Genomic DNA, 5,852 nt, shown 5'->3' with positions numbered 1-5,852 from the left:
AAATTTGAAAGACTTGGCATTTTAACATTTATGTGTAATATGGCGAGAGAGTTTATGTTCTTCTTTTTTTTTTTTGGCACCGTTTTAAGGGAGTATAATATTCTATGTTGGCATAAACTCAACATAATATTCTTCATGAACACAACATAGAATATTCTATGTGTAATATTCTATTTTTCATTTAACATTCTATGTTTTTTTTTTTTTGCACCTTTTTAAGGGAATATAATTCTGGTCAATCCTTATGTGTGTGCGTATTACTTTAGTTGTCTTCATGAAAAAAAAATGTATTAAACTTACAAGTATTTAACATAAAGATTTTTGTTTTGAATCAAATTCACCGAGTATTTAACTTAACCCAAACAAATGTATTTAACATTTTGTTATAAAAAAAAATTTTAAAAAAATTGTACCCTTCTAAACAGAGAAGGCATGTGCCTCTGGTGTCTGTTGACCTTTTTCTTTTTCTTAGAAGTTTATATTTTTATTTATTTTTTTTCCTCTTCATTGTAACCTGTTAAGTATTTTCTATTCATGGCAGTTATTTATTTAAATAAAATTTTGAATTTTATTATTCGATTTGGTAGCAACATATTTGGAAATAACATTTCATTGCCAATGAAATCCATGTTAACTTTTATTATTGCTAATTTTTTGTTTCTTTGTGTCTAAAATTTTTAGGTTGAAGTACAATAGTTATGAACAATATCACTATTTTTGGTCAAGTAAGTTTTTTTTCTTCTTTTTTCTCTTCATATAAATTTAAGTACCTCTCTAATAAATTTAAGTACAACAGTTATGGACAATATCACTATTCTAATTATTTTTTTTCCTCATGCTTTATAGGTGGATGGGGACTTACACCGAACCGTAATATCTCCTCCATTTACTAATTTTCTTATTTATGTGTATAAAGTTTTATTTATTACTCTAAAGTTTTTGTATGTATAGGTTCGATTTCTTCAAGAAAGAAATGTTAACGTTGTTATTCGCGATGAGCGTGACCTTAATACTATTCGCATTCATGAGGTAAGCATAAAAGTCACTTGAACATTGGACATGTATTTTCTTATCATTTTAAAAATAATTTATAAATATATTCTACTTATTTTTTACAGGCAAAGGCAAAGGCAAAGGAAAAAGACAAAGCAATATCAAAGGAAACAAAAAAAGCTATTCCTTATGGCAAAGGAAAGGAAAATGCACATCCCATGGTATGGTTTCTCAACAATTTTTAAAAGTTTCTTTTTCGAATATTATATAGATTTTTTTAGGAATTGCGTAGTGTCATATACTATTTTTTATGTACATTTTTCAAAAGTTTCTTTTTCAAAAATTTATTCAATTCTTTTTATTGAATGTGAAATGTTTTTCTGAAGCATGTTAAAGTAAGCATTTGTACAACATGCTACTGCATTTTGTATGAACATTAATTTGAATTTTTAATATGTTTGTCTATTTGTATGATAAAAATATGTTGCATTTGTACAATATGTTGCATCTACAACATAGCATAATAAAAATATAATAGAAGAAAACGAAAAAGGAAAATAAGAAGAAAGAACAAATATGTGATGAAAAGGAAACTACATAATATAATTTTTTTTAATTTTTATTTTTCTTATAAGAAGTTCTTAAGGAAAGAAGAAAAAGACAAAAATGTATTTTAATATAACAGAAATAACAAGAAGAGAGAAAAGGAAAGTACAAGACATTACACGCTAATATTCACATTTTATGTACCTAATGATCTAATATTTACCTTTTCAACGTACATTTTATAAAGAGATGGGTAATGTCTTAAAACCAATAAGTGCGTGCATAGTGAGTTTGCAGTTTTGTGTGCTTAATGTGTTTTCAAATTATTTTTCCCTTCCTTTTTAAATTTCATAAATACATGCATTGGTTCTTATATGACTAACAATTTAACCGAGTGAAGAGGAAAAGTTAGTTAAAAGGAAGAAAAAATACATGATGAAAGGGAAGCAAGTTAGTTAATCTTCACATTTTATGCACCTTCTTATATAATATTCTTATTTTAGGCACACAATGATAATGTGTTATCAAAAGCTGCATTGGCCCAACGTGCACGGCGAGAACGTGAAAAAAATCAAAAACCATGTTCTGCATACCAATTAGGACAACGCCTGTGACGAGAATGAGAAATAGAAAGATCGAAGGAATGTATTAACCCAAGACAACCTTCTTTAACACCAAATTGGTAAAAATAAAAAGAATTTTTTACCCAAGACAATCTTGAATTTTTTACTCTTACTATTACCACTTTATAGTATTGCAAGACAACCATTTTAATTTGTTCACAACCCAAGACAAGACAACCATTTTAATTTGTTCACAACCTATTTCTGTAGGCCTCCTCCTACAACTCCATGTAGAAATGTTGGTGTGGTCATCCGTGATGAGCACGACCTTAATGTTATCCGTGTTCGTGCGGTAAGTACAAAATCAAGTCAAACATTATATGTATTTTATTTATATAAGATTTTTTTAATCTTTTCAATATTTTATTTATATTTGTTAGGCAAAAGATAAAGAAAATGTCAACCCAATGTCTAAAGGAAAAGAAAAGATGGCTCCTTCCGGCAAGAGAATGACAAATGCATGTCATGTGGTATATATTCTTTTTTAAAAATATGATGCAAAACTAATCAAAATTTTGAATAGTTAAAATATATGAGTGTATAACATGAATTTATTGTATTATGTTGTTTTTGTAGAATGATTGTAATATGTTTTCCTGTAACTTGCTATTATTTGTATGTGTTTTTCAAATTTATTTATTCTTAGTTTGCATGGATACATGTGCATTTATAACGTACCATCCATAAGTTGCTACTTATATAAAGAAAATAGGAAAAAAGAAACGAAGAAATAAAGAAAAAATATATAAAGAAAGGAGAAACTAAATAAGATAGGTTTTTAATTCTTATTTAATGTATAAAATAGAAAACAAAGAAAGGGAAAGGGAAAGGGAAAGGGAAAGGGAAAGAGAAGAAATAAGAAGATATAAAGGGAAGAAATAAGAAAAAAATAAATAAAGATAACATTATTAAAGGTATAAAACAAATAAAATAGAAAACAAAATTAAGAGAAAGGGAAGAAATAAGAAGATAGTTTCATTTTAAGCACAAAATATTCACATCTTTTGCTTCAATGATAAAATATTTTGTTTTTAGGCACAAAATGATAATGTAATATCAAAAGCTGCATTGGCCCAACGGGCACGGCGAGAGCGTGAAAAAATTGAATTTCAATGCTTGCAACGAGAGCAAGAGGGATTAGAAGAATGTGTTCAACTAAGACAACATTCTTTAACACCAATTTGTCGCGATCGCACTCACTTGGAGTGGGAAACAATAACTGAAGATTCTCAGTCGGCACAAAAACGAACAATGGTTACCCATCATTCTACATGTTCGTTTTCTATGCCAAGCACATCTTCAAATTCACAAAGGAATCGGTAAACTACTATGTCTAATCTTGAAATACATACTTTTACGCATACCGTTTTGTTTTAAAAAATCTTATTTATACACAAATATTCGTAGGTCTACTCCTATAAATCGACTTTTTCAACAAGATCTATGTACTGATGATGAATTAGAAGATTTGCCTACGAGTATATCAATTGACGCCCGGGCACACAAAGATTCTTGCCGCCATTATCTTGGCAAGATGGATGTATTATGTCCTTATTGTTCAGCCTTACATTGGATGGATGAAAAATTGACAAAATCATCTATAAAGTGTCCCTTATTCGGAACTTGCTGTTTGGAAGGAAAGATTAGGCTACCTTTACTTATTACACCCCCTCCACCACTTCAGGCATTGTATGATGGGAATAATGATCAATCAAAATCCTTTCGAAGTTATACTCGAGTGTACAATGCAGCCATTGCTTTTACGAGTCTTGGTGCTACATTGGATCCTAGAGTACTCAGTAGAAGGGGCCCTACATCATTCACAATTCATGGGGAATTGCGACATCGAACAGGATCACTACAACCACAACCAGGGCAGGATGCGAGTTATGCTCAGCTGTATATCTATGACCCTTATTCAGCTTTAGAAATTCGTAATCGTAGAAATCCTAACTTGAGAAGGGATGTTCTCAAAACTATTCAGGATAGTTTGTTGCAAGTCAATGCATTTGTAGATAAATATCGCCAGGCTCATGCCATTTTACATCAATTAGACTCGGCAGGACACAATCTACCTGCTCATCTTCATTACAGTTCAACAACTGATCGACGTCGGTATAACCTACCAACTACAGATGAGATTGCAATTGTAATACCAGGTGATGGAACAGAGGTAAATGGAATGAGAGATATTATTTTACATTTCCGAGGAAATAATGAGTTGATGCAAATTAATGAATGTCACCCAGCATACTTGCCATTACATTATGTTCTATTATTTCCATATAGTGAGCTTGGATGGGAACCTGAGTTGAAATTGTGGAATGTTCAGTATGATCGACCTTCAACTGATCGACTTACTCAAATGAATTTTTATAGTTATCGTTTGTTTGAACGACCCGCAAAGTATAAACAATTTTGAGAGGTGGGAAACTATTTCAAGAGTTTTTGGTAGATGCTTGGGTTGCAACTGAGCAAAATCGATTGACATACTACAAGCTTAATCAAGGGAAACTTCGGCCTGAGCTTTACCAAGAGTTGTCAGATATGGATCCAGATTATGTGCGACCTGGACAAATTGGTCAAAGGTTTATTTTGCCATCTTCATTTACTGGTAGTCCTAGACATATGTTTGAAATCTTTCAAGATTCAATGGCTATCACACGATACAACCAACACCCAGATATTTTTCTTACCATGACTGCAAATCCCAATTGGCCAGAAATTACTTCAGCATTATTACCATATCAAAAACCTATTGATCGTCCTGATTTAACTGCCCGTGTTTTTGAGTTGAAGAGAAAATGTTTGATGAAGGAGATAGAAACAAATAAAGTGTTTGGAAATAAAGTTGCACATGTTTTTACAATTGAATTTAAAAAACGAGGCCTCCCTCATATGCATGCACTTTTATTTCTCAAGAGTCTAGACAAAATTCGGACATGTGCTCAAGTAGACAAATTGGTCTGTGCAGAATTTCCTGACCCAAAAGATGATCCTATGCTTTTTGAAACTATCAAATGTTGTATGGTACATGGACCATGTGGTGCTCGAAATCCGCAAGCACCATGTATGGAAAATGGTAGATGCATTAAGAGATACCCTCGAGCTTTCACAGAAACAACAACTATGGATCAAGATGGATACCCTATCTATCGTCGTCGCAATAATGGTCAAGTACATACTGTGAGAGGGCAAGAAGTTGATAACAGGGATGTCGTACCATACAATGCATATCTTTCAAAACTTTTCAACTGTCATATAAATGTGGAAGTTTGTGCCGGAATGAGATGTGTCAAGTATATACATAAGTACATTTATAAGGGTTATGATCGTACAACGATGGTGTTAGGAATGATAAATGAGATTCAACAATATCTCAATGCAAGGTATATTGGACCTCCAGAAGCTGCTTGGCGAATATTTGGTCATCCTTTGCATGCAGAGATGCCAACAGTTGTACGATTGGCACTTCATTTACCTGGAATGCATCGTGTTGTTTTTAACCCAGAAGAGTCATTACAAACGATTCAATCTAGAGCTGGTCAACAAATGTCAACTCTTACTGGCTTCTTTGCATATTGTGCTGCCAGTGAAGATAAATGTCCATTCACTTATCAAGAATTTCCACAACATTTTGTTTGGCTCAAGTCAGAAAAGAGATGGAAATCAAGAGAAAGGGGATATGCA

General features: G+C 32.0%; 1 long non-coding RNA gene across 1 annotated transcript; it reads left to right on the top strand.

Annotated features, from left to right (window-relative positions):
* Positions 1-2,154: 2,154 nt before the first annotated feature.
* Positions 2,155-2,684, top strand: LOC145803283 (uncharacterized). Its single transcript, XR_014345397.1, has 3 exons — positions 2,155-2,221; positions 2,373-2,454; positions 2,543-2,684. It is a non-coding gene; the product is annotated as an uncharacterized LOC145803283 (long non-coding RNA).
* The last annotated feature ends 3,168 nt before the right edge of the window (positions 2,685-5,852 follow it).

This window comes from Camellia sinensis, chromosome 11, assembly GCF_055761805.1.
Source record: "Camellia sinensis isolate YWXY chromosome 11, ASM5576180v1, whole genome shotgun sequence".
Lineage (NCBI taxonomy): Eukaryota > Viridiplantae > Streptophyta > Magnoliopsida > Ericales > Theaceae > Camellia > Camellia sinensis.
This window is presented reverse-complemented; position numbering and strand designations above follow the sequence as displayed.